This window comes from Curcuma longa, chromosome 1 (genome assembly GCF_044706935.1).
Source record: "Curcuma longa cultivar G26 ecotype Majalengka, Jawa Barat chromosome 1, ITB_CL_G26_1.1, whole genome shotgun sequence".
NCBI lineage: Eukaryota > Viridiplantae > Streptophyta > Magnoliopsida > Zingiberales > Zingiberaceae > Curcuma > Curcuma longa.
The window spans coordinates 5,812,502-5,826,926 of NC_133861.1; the positions used below are offsets into that span (position 1 = coordinate 5,812,502).

The window sequence follows — 14,425 nt, forward strand, 5'->3', positions numbered from 1 at the left end:
AGTGCCAATTGATCAGATAAGCTCATCAGTGGCTCATCCTTGAGAAAAAGAGCCTCGACCTCCACACATCCACCTCCTACGTCCTCTTCAACCTAATGACCATCCTCCTATTCCTTGGTGTGAAATCGAACACCATGGAATGGAAGGATGGTCATTAGGGTCATGTGTGCAGGTCACTTAACATGAAAAGTTCTATTGGGTCAAGAAGATTGGACATTAGGCATCAGAAGTCTTAGTGGATCAGAAGGACTAGACTAGACATTAGGTAAAAAAATCTTAAGTGGACCAAAAGGACCAAACACCAGATAGAAGGCTAGAAAAGCTTATCTACTAGAGCACTTGATGGGTCAGCTGGATGAGACATCAAGTAAGAAAAGTTCTAGTGGATCAATCGGACACTGAGCAAAAGAAGAAGTTTAAATAGGTCATCTAGACTAGATGTTTGACAGGTAAGTTAGGTAAGTCTCGAAGAGGCCTTTCATTTTGGAAGACAGTGAGGACGTGCCCGAGTTGGAAAAACCTTAGACGTTGATCCGACTAAAGAATAAACCAATGGAGGCTTCTAAGTCGAGATGAAACAATCCTAACTGTCAGATTAACTCATGTATAATTATATATTTCTAACCCTATTTTATAGGTCTATTATTGTTTCTTATTGTGCTAACTTTATTTTGCAGAAAAATAAAGTTTGGGTTGACCGAAGGGTTTAATCGATCGAATAGAGATGTTTAATTAACCGGTCCTAAAAGATAAGCACAACCTAGATTGTGATTAAGTTAATAATGGAAAGAAAGGTTCAGTTAGGAGGATCAATCGATCGAACAAGTATTAGGGGTTTTCGCAGGATATGAACGTAATTTTTTGAAAACCACGCAATGGAAGGGAAACAAATTTTCTTAAAAGTTTTGTAGATCCTGAAAAATAATATCATACATGTGCAAGACATAAATGTAGATAAAAAAGAGTTATTTAAAAGTCATACCTTTTTGACGATGTTAGATGAAAAGAAATCACCTAGCAAGCCTTACAAGACTTGCCTCTATTAGTATCTATGTCAAAATGTCTTCAAGATGACTTCACAAGCTATAAGTTGCCTCTCTATTTGGTACTAAACAAATCAGGACTGGGAGACGACACGAGAGAAGAGAGAAGCTGATGACTCTAAGGAGAAAAATCAACAGCTCTAGGAGTTCTTCCTTTCGAGGATGATCCAAGTGAGGATCGAAGAGAAGAGAGGGAAGAGCTTGTAGGCGGCACAAGAGGGGGAAGACCCTCTTGATGGGTTGCAGTAACAAAAGCAAAAGAAGAAAAATAAAAATTATTCTTTTCTTTGTTCCATGGAGAGGTATTTATATACCTCTTTATTAAGACTTAAGGGATAAGCTCAAGCCCATATCACATATGTAAACCAGACTTACCTACGAGAGGTGTGAACAAAAATCCAAGCTCATGTCGCATGAGTAGACCTAACTTGCTTGTATGAGGCGTGGCCCATAAGCACTTTGATAAGCCCAAAACTAGTGTCACAATTGAGCATCAAATTAGAATTTATAATCGAAAACCCTTAGCTTACAAACCAAATGAAGTATAGGGGCCACGAGTCGTATTTTTCCAAGGACTAATAAAGACTTGTATGAATCAAGTTAAGGTGTCGTTCTTTTTGGGTTTTTTATATGAAATGTGGTTTTGGTGTTTTTCAGCAGAAAAGAAAAGAGACATGAAATAAAAGAAACAAGAAACAATGTAGTAATTAAAGGAAGAAACTTAAGCAACAATCAAAAACAAGATCATGGAATCAAACTAAGGTTTAACAAGCAATTGCAACATTAAAACTTTCAAAAGTAAAAATTCAGAAATATGGACTCAATCTAAGACACAATGCAAGAAATAGAACTTAGAAGCTAAGGCATAAACTCATCAAACACTTTAAACTAATGACACATTACTTAACTTCATGATCCATGTAATCAAGAAACAAACAATGTGAGAAAATTAAGCTAAATGTAATGCATTCACATGAACCATGACAATCTACAATTACTGCTTAAGCCAACTAACATTAAACTGATACGCAACAGTAAACTCAAAACTGGACTGTTTGTGCCAAAATTTGAATTCAACAATTCAAGAACCAAATGCTAAATTGAATCAAATTTATGCTAACGTCTGAGTATAACAAAGTAAAAATCAAAGCTAAAGCAATCACTATATTAACAGGATCAAAGAAATTCAATTGAATCATGAAGACAGTTATCAGAAACAAATTCCAAAACAGAATAGAAAGTTCAACTAAGCTTCGGATCTTCCCTTTCAAAACCAAATCCAATCTAGCCGTCACACTAGATCTGATATAAGATCAGAAATCCAGAAAAATGACGCCAATTCTCAGCTCAAATTGATCTAAACTGCATCTAATCAGCCACAGGGAACGCCCTTGAAATGCATAACAGAGGCAATCTAAAATCTGATGATCAAGCTGTGATTCTTCAAATCTCTGGTGAGTTAAAGCTCAGGAAGCTTCAATAGCCTTCGACGAACGCCATCTGATGACCATAGTAGCTCCGATCGGCCTGGATTTGAAGATCACAGCCGGAATTTGATCGCGGATCAGCATGCTCTGAAGAAACCCTCTCCAGCGATTCCGATCGCTATTAACACCGAACTCAGCTTGTAGTTGTTCTCTGGAAGCTGGAGATGGACTTTGAAAGAAAGAAATCCGAAGACCCTACGCTAACCCTAAGAAAAACAGTGAAGAAAATGCAGCAGGGACGAAGATGAACAGTGGAAAATCGCGAACGCCTTGCTACAGTGAAGTTCCTCGTTATAACGTGAATTCGAAATCAGCCGGTTCTCAACTGTTTGGACCGGGTTAATTGATGGTTCAGCGTCGGTTCAGCCCTTATTAAGTCTTGGTTCAGCTCAATTCAAGCCGGTTTAAATCCATTTCGACTCCGATTCACATAGGTTCAGTCCAAATCAAACTTGGGTCTTGATTCATGAAGTTGGATCCATCAAATTGGTCAAACTTAGCTCAATTTAATTCGATCTCAATTTGGGTTCCATCTTGGTTCAACTCGAATCCTACAAAAATCAAATCCAATTAATGTAAAATTAACCATCAAATTGTAGAAATTATAATTGACCATCAAATTGTGCAACATATTACCAATATACTCAAATCAATTCATTAAACCATTTATTTTCCATGCAAAATCCCAAAATGAAGTAATAAAATGTATAACAAACTCAACTCATCACACTTCCCTTAATATCTTTTTCTTTGAGAATCTTATTCTCTAACTTATTTTTAAGTATTTAAGATATACTCATGGTGTGTGTGGCCTAATAGATTTTTGATTATGTTGGCTAATCATAATTAATCATTAATTATGAATAGATCATGAGTGACACCTAGTAGTATATCATAACCCCCAATTGATCGAAAAATCACGATTGATTTCATAACATTTTCTGAACCATTCAGTAGTTACATTTATTAGTGTCTCTGCTTCTTTTACCCATCTTATACCCACTTGATTTAGGACATGGTCTATGTGTTAGTCTCTACTAGGTTGACTACTTCACACCTAACACAAGTAGTAGTTCTTTATCCTGTATGTTCAAATTACTCAAAAACACATACCCAAGAAGCTAGACCATTCTCTTGACATGTTTATTTTGGCTAAAGACTTATGAGTAATAATCCTAACAAAAGGTCAAAAGATATACGTCTCCTTATAAAAAAAAGTAATGAATTCTTTGTGGGCTATTCAAACACCTTCGGACATATTGGCATATACCCATTCATCCCAGACTTACACCTCCTAGGAGATGTTTTGCTAAGATGTCAAACTATAAGTATCCATGATCAAGATGAATTACATACCTTAAGGCTAAGAAAACTTGCACTCGAGCTGCAATGAGATCTTTATTGACATATAAAAAATCACATGGAGTCTCATAGCATATCACATCGATGAACTAGTTATCCTTAACTAGCATCCACATACTAACTCTCAACATCTCTATATTTCCATCTAGCGAGGATCGACTGCTTGGATAAACCAAGGAGTATAATATGTGCTAGTCTCACATAATTGATGATGCCCACTCTTATCAATTTATTGACAAGGAAAGATTTCAATACGTACATAATTACACATGATGAGATACTCACTAATTATAATCCAATCATAATTTCTCTCATGCATGTTTTGTACTATGGACTTTATTAACTGAGTTATTTTATAAATAATATAATATTTAAAGTGATTACCTTTAGGACACCTCTGAAAGATAATATACTCCCACATGGCCTAAAGTCAATCGCCGTGGTATCTAATATCATAGGCCTCAACATGTCTCTCAAACTTATTTTATGGTAGAGGTTTTATCAAAGGATCTGTTAGATTTCTTTTAATGAAAATTTCTCAATTTATATTTCTTTCCTACTTATGATCTCTCTGATCAAGTGATAGTGATGAAGTACATGTTTAGATCATTGATGAGACCTGACTTCTTTGGCCTGTGCAATAGCCCCATTATTATCGTAGTAAATCGATAATGCTTCAACAATGCTTGGAACTACTTTAAGTTCAGTGATGAACTTCTTCATCCAAACTGCTTCCTTGGCCACCCCTGAAGTCATAATATAGTATGCGTAAGTGGTAGAATAGGCAACGGTTTCTTATTTGAAGCTTTTCCAACTTATTGAGCCTCAGGTTGACCAAGCTTGAGTTAACTCAAGTTGGATTTTGATGTCTGATCAATATGTTAGTTGAATGCCAAGTAGATTAAGGTTGACCAAATACTTGACAGTGGATCAATATGTTACTTGGTTGAGCAAAGAGTCCAAGTGGATCATGATTGACCGGACACTTGGCTGTCGAAAGTCCAACAGAGAGTTGTCAAAAGGAAAATCTAAATGGATCATGGTTAACAAACACTTGATGATTAGAGATGACAAAAATCTAAGTAGGTTATGAAGGATCGGACACTTGGCATGAGAAGTGAAATCCAAGTGGATCATGGATGATTAGACACTTTGCATGTGGTTATAAGTCCTAATAGATCATGAAGCACTGATGTTAGGTGAGAATGGTAAAGTCATAATAGGTTAAGGTTGAATGGATGCTAGGTAATGGAAAGTCCTAACAGGTCAAGGTCAACAGGATGCTAAACAAAGGAAGTTATAATAAATTGAGGTCAACCAAATATTAGACAAGATAAGAATACAACTTTGGTAAAGTTGAAATATGATTATTAATCAATTGATAAGGTGTATCAATCGATTGATGGACTTGAAACCCCAAAAATTAAGGTTTGAGGTGTTTCTATGGTTTGCTATAGTAATTTCAAGATTTGTTATAATAATTAGGGTTTGCTACAATATTGGTTGATTGATGAACAATAATAGTTGGTTGTTATTATAGCAAATAGAAAGTTGGTTAGAAACTTGATTGGTCAACTTGATTGATCGTAATAAATCGACTGATATCGATATTTAAGCGAACAGAAAGTTAAGAACGCGACTATAGGATTTGACTAATTAGGCAACAGTCAATTGATGGTAACAGATAGTCAACTGATGTCATTATTCAAGCAAATAGAATGCTCAAAACTTGATTGTGGGATTCGACTAATTAGATAATAGTCGACTGATGGTAATAGACAATCGACTAATGCTGAGGTGGATGAAGTCATTGAGCTGACCAATCAGAGCAACGTTTGAATCTATAGTTGATTAATCGACTAATGGATAAGTTTATTCGACTGCTAGGCAAAAATTAGCTTGAATAACAACCCTACAAAAGAAGGTTTTAAAGTATTTTAAGGCAGTTAGTTTTTGAGGGTTTGGAGATGAAGTGCTGCTAAATTTCCTACCATCAAGAGGGAATCCAAAGTAGCAAGAAAGCATCCAAAGTAAAGAATTCACTTTACTCTTCATTTGTATTCATAACTTTGTATTGCTTGTTTTTGTTGCAAAAAAGATTGTAAGAGGTTTTTTCACCTCTAGAAGGTATCCAATAAGGAGAAAGATAGTGGTGGTAGTCGTTAGGACTAGGCCTTGGACTTAGTCACCTTGGGAGGTGGTGAATCAAGTATATCGACCTTGTTTGCATTGTGTTATCAAGTATTCTTCACATTTTTGCTACGTAATCAACTCAATGTGATCGAAGCTATTCACCCCCTCTAGCTCACACGAGTCCTAACAACTCTCAATCAAGTGTTAAATTGACTTAACAAAAGGATTTAATGACAAAAATATTTTTATTTAGGCTCTGACTGACTATAAACTAAACCTAGATCGGATGTGGAGCAGTAGACTAGACATGAACTTTAATTGATTACCCAATTAGTCATTGGTTGTGTAATGACTATTTGTGCTTGATGAGTGACTAGAGATTTTTGTTAGTACAGATGGAATTAACACATCTCTATGATTGTATATATTGTCCACTTTAGGTCTAAACCCTCATGATTTTATTTTTGGGCTCTACCCAAAAGGCTTCATATCAATAAAGATATCTTCCATCTTAGAACTCATGATCTTTTCCATATATTTTCTATGGGACTTTGATTATATCCCAACAATCCTTCCCTCAAATAAAGGACCACTACGAGTCCCCCTACCATTATCCCCATGGTCTAGGTCCGGGTCTCTCCTACTTTCTTCATTTTTCCTGAGGGTCCCCACATGACTCTACATAGACTATGACTCTGATACCAATTGTTAATACCGATAAAATTAACATATTTCTATAATAGTATAATATTATCTACTTTGGGTTTAAACTCTCATAATTTTATTTTTAGACTCTACCTAAAATGTCTCGTACCAAGAGAGATATCTTCCATCTTATAAACTCATGATCTTTTTCATATATTTCCAATGTAGGACTTTGATTGTATCTCAACAATTTTTTCAATCAACTAAAGGGGGGAAATGGATTTGTTGGATCCTTTTCCCATATGATCCATGAAGGTTGTGACTCATAGGTTGCACAAAATAATTATGATTTTGTTGTAACTTGGTGCTCGAGATAAACAACATCTAAGGGCTTGCAATTTGATGAGAAGGATTTCTATTACAAGCTCTTGATAGTTCTTCTCTTTTTACTCACATTGTCAATTTTAATTTAGAGAAGAATCCATTTGTATGAAATTTTCTCTACCTCTAGTAAAGGAGATTTTAGTAGTGGATTTGTCAGAGTGAATCACCAAATAAATTATTAAAACATGAAATATATAACATGTTAGCATTGCTTAGGTTTTTTTTTATTGTTTATATTACAATAAACACCCCTTTTAAAGTCTGTTGCTTGGGTTAATTTTTGTAGGGTCCCCAAGGATGTCTGTATCTCCACAATGGCATGATATTGTCCACTTTGGTCCTAAGCCCTCATGGTTTTGTTCTTAGGCTCTCCCCAAAATGCCTCATTCCAATGGAGATATATTCTATCCTTTTAAACCCATGATCTTTCCATGTGTTTTAGATGTGGGACTATGTTTGCACCTTTGCAACCCAACAATCCCCCCCTCAAACAAAGGACCACAGGCCCCCCCTCAAACGGAAAGCCTCCGTTTGATGTCTGAATCCTCGACCCACCAGGACTTCCTGCCCCTCGGTCCACCCTGACCTACTAGGACTTTCTGCCCAGCCGCAACCAGGACTTCCTGCCCCTCGGTCCACCCGACCTACTAGGACTTCCTGCCCAGCCGCAACCAGGACTTCATGCCCCTCGGTCTACCTGACCTACTAGGACTTCCTGCCCATCCGCAACCAGGACTTCATGCCCTTCGGTCTACCCGACTTACTAGGACTTCCTGCCCGGTGTCTGGTCCTCTTGATTCAAATACGGGAGCCCCTACTTCCTTTGTTTTTTTAAGGTTCAACCCACATGGTTAGATCCGGATCATGGCTCATCCGACGATTAGTCCGGTGAAGAGCGGCCTCGCTCTGATACCAATTGTAGGGTCCCCAAGGATGTCTGTATCTCCATAATGGCATGATATTGTCCACTTTGGGCCTAAGCCCTCATGGTTTTGTTCTTGGGCTCTCCCCAAAAGGCCTCATTCCAATGGAGATATATTCTATCCTTTTAAACCCATGATCTTTCCATGTGTTTTAGATGTGGGACTATGTTTGCACCTTTGCAACCCAACAATTTTCACCTACCAGTCGATTGATAGACTTCACCAATCGACTATTATGTTGAATCTGACCATTTAAACCTACAAAACTGCTCTTTTTTACCTTAACAATTGACTGCCAATGTCAATCGAACTAGCGATTTTGTAGCATTCTGTTCACTGCTATATTACAAATCAATTGGTAGCAGTTCACTAGCCAACCTTCTTTTACACCTCAACCCCTGAATTTGGGGTTTAGGGTAAGTAATCGATTGCTACCTCTATTTTTGCCTTTTAAAGACTAAACTCTCGTCTCACTTGGTATCTGATTAACTTCAACTCACTAAGACTTCTTTTACTCAACATCTAGTTACCTTTGACCCGTTGAGACTTTCCATTTTCCAATATCCAATCATCTTGACCTATTAGAACATCATCATTACCTAGTATCGGGTTAACCTCAACCTATCAAGACTTCATCCATCTCACGCCAAGTGTCCGGTCAACATTGAACGACTTGGACTTCACTTGTCATGTCAAGTGTTTGGTCCTTCATGATCAACTTTGACTTCCCTCTTGCCAACTCCCTATTGGACTTTTGATTATCAAGTATCTGACTAATTGTGACCCACTTGAACTTTCCTCTTGCCAACTCTCTATTGCACTTTCAATCACCAAGTGTTTGGTCAATTGTGATACACTTAGATTTTTCTTTCATGTCAAGTGTCTAGTTAACGTGATGCATTTGAATTTTTCTTTCACATGATAAGTGTTCGGTCAACTGTGACCCACTTGGACTTTCGTCATCTCTAATCACTAAGTGTCCAGTCAATCTTAACCAACTTCAATTTTCCTCTTCTTGTCAAGTATCCAATCAACTTAATCTACTTGATTCTTTACTTAAACATACATCATTTTCTCAATTATGCTCATCAAATAAAGTACCCGATCAACCTTGACTTACTTGACGTCTTATTTGACCACTTAACATATTGATCAAATATCAAAATTTAGCTTGAATTAACTCAAGCTTGGTCAACCTTGGCCAAGGATCAATTGCACCGACATATATTGCAAAAAAAAAAAGTATTTGTTGACCATTGTCTACTAACCCTTCTAATTAATCTAAGCCTACACTACAATGATCTTACAAATCCTTCCTCGATCTACTTGTGTTGTATGCTTAGACATCATGTTATATGTGTATGACTGCATAATCTCTTTGATCTCACATAAATACTATCATTAGATTGGTTACAACACTTGATTGGCCTCTAGCAAGGAATCAAAACCCCTCAACATTTATAGAAGTGGTAGTTTCCACAAAAACCTTTCCACAACCTAGATATATATCATGAAATATGTTCCCTTATCAACTCGTATTGACCTCTATATGTGTATGGCTAATCCAAGTTGACTAATCAAATTAATTGTGTGATATATTATCCCTTTTACTAGTCATATGTCTTATGTTGATTACTCTCTCATATCTATATGATTAGCTACACACCCATTAGAAACTATATACACAACTCTTTAAAGTGTCCAACGCATAAGCATCAAAGTATGTTGATATATCCTCTTGTAAATGAGTAATAACCTCAAGTCTAAGAACTAATTGCACCTACTCACCCGGGAAGGCCGTCCGAAAAATTTCGGCAGCATCTCCCCAGTAACTATGACAATTCCCTAATACAAACAATGATACTCAGCCACAGGCGGCTGGAATAAGGACTACACGTCCATCAACTCACAACATATACAACAAATGCAATTATAAAAGGCCCACACGGCCACACAATCATACTACATGCACAGATAATCAAAATGCAACAACGTAAATATGAACGAAGCGGAAAACACAACTACGAAAACATATATCTCTCGTAACAAATCCGGAAACTCCGAATACAATCCAAAACCATGAATAAGTGTCTACAACCATATCGAATACTATAAAGTCCATAAAACTCTAAAAACAACTGACACATATACCCTCTGTCGTGAGATGTATCCAGCCGGCTAGCTCTCCAAGCTCCACGTATCAACCACCTAATGGCTACCTGGGGAGAAAACATAACAACCCCAGGGTCTGGGTAGTGAGCATTAGATGCTCAGTGGGTACAGGAAGAAGTGCATGTCAGGTACAACAGTAGGAATAATATAAGAATCAAACTGAAAGGAGCAGGAATAGACTGAGTAAGAAATAAACTACAAGCTAACAGGTATCAGCATGGATCAGGGTATATCAACAGAACAGAATAGGAATAATCCTACTATACAACAGGTATAGAATAATCAACAGGTATCATGAATCAAAGGTATATCATGGTATATCAAGAATAAGTCATACTGTGCAACAGATAAAGAAATCTACATGTATCATGTATGTAATGTCATACAAGTGCAACAGTCATAGCAAACAAGTGCAACAATCCACAAACACATGGATAAGGTAAGCTATGTAATAATCCTACCAACAAATGCATGTAATATGCATCAACCAACACAATCAAAATATCCGTCACTGTCCGCACTCGTCGTCCCAGTCACTCTCCCAGAGCTCAGTGAAATGGGGGCAAGACAGGACATACTGCCAGCTCCAACAACTGACCACTATAGATAAGTGGGGAGGGGCAGTGTGGCAGGAGGGCATGTAGCCAGTCCTGGTGCACCCAACTGTAGTGCAACATCTTACCTATATGGCACCACAACGCGATGCAGGTAAGATCCAACAACAACAACAACTACAACTATCATGGATGTAATGATAATCATCCCAACATGTAATAACTACTGTAAATCAGCATGTACAACAGGAATCCCTAAAGGAGACAGGTCAAAGTCACAACAGTTAGGATTTGTTCCAACAATAGATAGGAAATCCTAAGGTCAACCAGCATGTGTAAACCAACAAGGGTATAAGATAACAACTAGGTATCCAACATGTGAATAGGATAGAACAATATCCGATCATCATAAAGGTCAACAGCATGGTATCAAGCAACGAGTATCAACGATATCAACAGAATAAATATCATAAGGATCAACAGTATCAACGTGGTAAAGAACAACAGCAATAGATCATGCACTATAGAAAACCTGTATTGACCAAGTACAGGGTACCCACCTGGTCAGATGCTCGTCAACAACTAGAACCCCCAGAAAATATATACTCCGTATATAATAGGACCAATAAAGATCAAGGTCCTGCAAATAAACACACAATACAACAGTTTACTACAATGATATACATATTAAAGCTTTATCAGTAATTTAATTAATTCAAACTTAGAAACCTACCAAACCCCTAGATCTAAGCTTTGATTCTTACCGATTAGCCTTTCCCCTTCGGTTCGCCGCTGCTTGAACCTCCGCCGCCGTCCGCTTCCACCCGACTCCCAGCGACAACCAAGCTCCGATCGCTTCCTCCTTGGCACCGATGGCGAAGAGAGCGACCACGCGTGCGTCGGAGACGAAGCACAGAGACGGAGCAGAGGCGCGGCCACGCGGATGCGAGAAAGGGAGATCGCAATCGAGCTTGAGGAAGAAATCGCGATCTTTAAGCCTTTCTTAACGGGTCGGTTGGTTAGCGGGTTTGAATCCAAAACCTATTACCCTTTAACCCATTAGTTTATTTACAAATAAACCCTAAAGTTTAGGTATTCAGTGAAAGTTTTAATACTCTCACTGTAAGTTAAAGTCTGCTTCATAGTTTTTCAAGAGTCTGGAAGGGATCGAATAACTGCCTGAACTTGTTGTTCATCGGTCAACTCATGACCAGCAGTTTTAAGCTACCGAATCATGTTCGATATTTCCCTGAGATGTTGAACCATTGATACATTCGGGCGCTTCTTATAGCTGTCAAACTTGATTGTCAGCTGCCGAAGCTTGCTCAGACTAACTCCACTGTACTTATCCCTAAGGGCTACCCAGACTGCATGAGCCGAAGAATATGATTCATACTCAAATGTTAGGTCATCCATCATTGAACTAATCAAAATGCCTTTAGCAGTGGAGTCCTTTTTCTTCCATGCCTTATAGGCATCAAGATCTCACCTGTTTTGTGCAGTAGGACCATCTACAGGTTCAACCATGACCTGATTTACAGCCTCCAGAACTTCTTGTTCCTCTAGGACATACTGTATCCTGAGGTGCCAGATTTTGTAGTTGTCCCCATTAAAATTTTCACCCTTATTTAGTTCAGCTATGATGTTCTTTGTTGCCATAACCTATCATAAAATAAATAAATTATTCAGATATTCAGTGTATGTCTTTTATGTATGTAATTCTCTAGATTGACTCAATATAAATTTGATTTGGTTTACAAAATTAAGTGAGAATTACATTCTCACTCATCATTTGTATGTTCCAATCTAACTTACATTGATCTATTTTATTATATATATCTCATCTTAATGAACTTAATCATTAATCATGATATTTATCATTAAATGAACTTATCATTTAAAATTAATTATACTCATAATGAACCAATCAAGAGTACAAATAAATATCATGCATCATGTAGAGTAAACAACATAAAATGAACATATCATTAAAGTAAACATGTTTTACATTGTTAACAAATAATAAGAACTCTATTTTAAATGTTACCTATAACATTTATACTCATAACTGACTAGAAAACAACTCTAGTAAACTAGATAGGCAACTATCACTCACACTAGGACAAACACTAGCGCAGTAATAATCCAAACATAATATATCTTTTTAGGCTGAACTAAAACATCTTCAGCTGCAATGCTATCTAGATGATGCCAAGATACAGAATCCTATAACGAACCCAAATATCTCACAGAAGTGTCATCTACAGAGTCTTTTTTTAGATCTTCATCTGGATCCTCTTCACAATCTACATAGTGAAGCAACTCTGTGCACAACTGAGTATATGAAATGTGTCCCTCATAGCGCCCGCATACCTGATGTGTTACATCATGCAGGTTTTCAGACAATGAACGAATCAAAACTTAAATCGTGTGATTGTCCAAAATTGAAAAATCCTGCATCTCTAGATGCTAAAACAGTCTGTCCAATCTCCTCATGTGTCCACTAACTCCATAAGCTGGATCATATTCTATCTACTAGATAGCTTCCCTCAGCTTATTACGCATCACATCGTGATGAGTCATAGTAGTAATCGTTCGTACCATCTAAAAAAATTAAAATTAATGAAGCCAGTATAAAACTGATAAACCAGTACATATACCAAGTTAATTCAATTTATACAGGCATAGAATTAACACAATAAATAAAAAAAATAAATCTTCTTGATTCTCGGGGGCTTTTGTCAACTGATTCTTTGACCAGTCATTTGACACTTTGAATACTCAACATGACAATGTTACATAAGAACTAAAATACCACATCATTAGCTCCAAGTACCCCAGATACCTGAGCACCATGCATAATATTTAGTTTTCTCATCATCTTCAGTCATGTTGACTAAGTCTATTATTAAATTGTTTCTCGAGTATAAGTTGTTCAAACAACTTCTCACAATTATAAGTATGTGGTTGGTCAATGTCAACTCTAACCAAGTCCAATTTATACTTGGTTGTCTCTACTCAAGTGTTGTCACCGTATCAGAACACTTGACATTTCACTTGTTTGAGCCAATTGGGCACATGACTTCCAAAATTGAGTCTTTCTAATTGAAAGCCTAAAATTGGCCCAATTAGAATGATGACCCAATTAGATTAATTGATCTTCCTATGAAATCCAATTAATTCATGAACAGTCTAATGAATTTGATTTCAGTCCAATAACTGATCACTGCACAATTACAAAAAATTTAGAAGCCCAATGGACTTAATCGAGCATAATTGAATAGCCCAATTAATTGGATCAATATGTAAATGAAACAGATCAGTTTATATATAATGGTTGAGATTTGGTGGTTAACTTACAGATTTTGGCTATGCATACCTGGGTTCAAATTCCCGCAGCCACAAACCCAATCTTTTTTTTATTACTGTGCCCAAAATTTTAATTGGGCTGACCCAATAAATTAGTTCTGTCCCAAATTAAAAGTATTAATTTGAAAGCTAATTAATTTAACATAAGCTTTCATTAGACCTTGGCCCAAAATCTAATTAATTGGGCTTCAATGAAATCTAGCTCAATACCAATTAATTGGGCTTCATGCTTCAAAGAAACCTTTGTCCTGATTGTGCATACCTGGGTTCGAATCCCAGCAGCCACAAATCCAATCCCTTTTTTTATTACTGTGTCTAAAATTTTAATTGTGTTGACCCAATAGATCTGACCC

At 37.0% G+C, this 14,425-nt stretch overlaps 1 long non-coding RNA gene across 1 annotated transcript; it reads right to left on the minus strand.

Annotated features, from left to right (window-relative positions):
• Positions 1 to 9,891: 9,891 nt before the first annotated feature.
• On the minus strand, positions 9,892 to 11,308 carry LOC141811584 (uncharacterized). Its single transcript, XR_012600180.1, has 2 exons — positions 11,264 to 11,308; positions 9,892 to 10,196 (listed from the first exon to the last, which is right to left on the minus strand). It is a non-coding gene; the product is annotated as an uncharacterized LOC141811584 (long non-coding RNA).
• Positions 11,309 to 14,425: the final 3,117 nt, after the last annotated feature.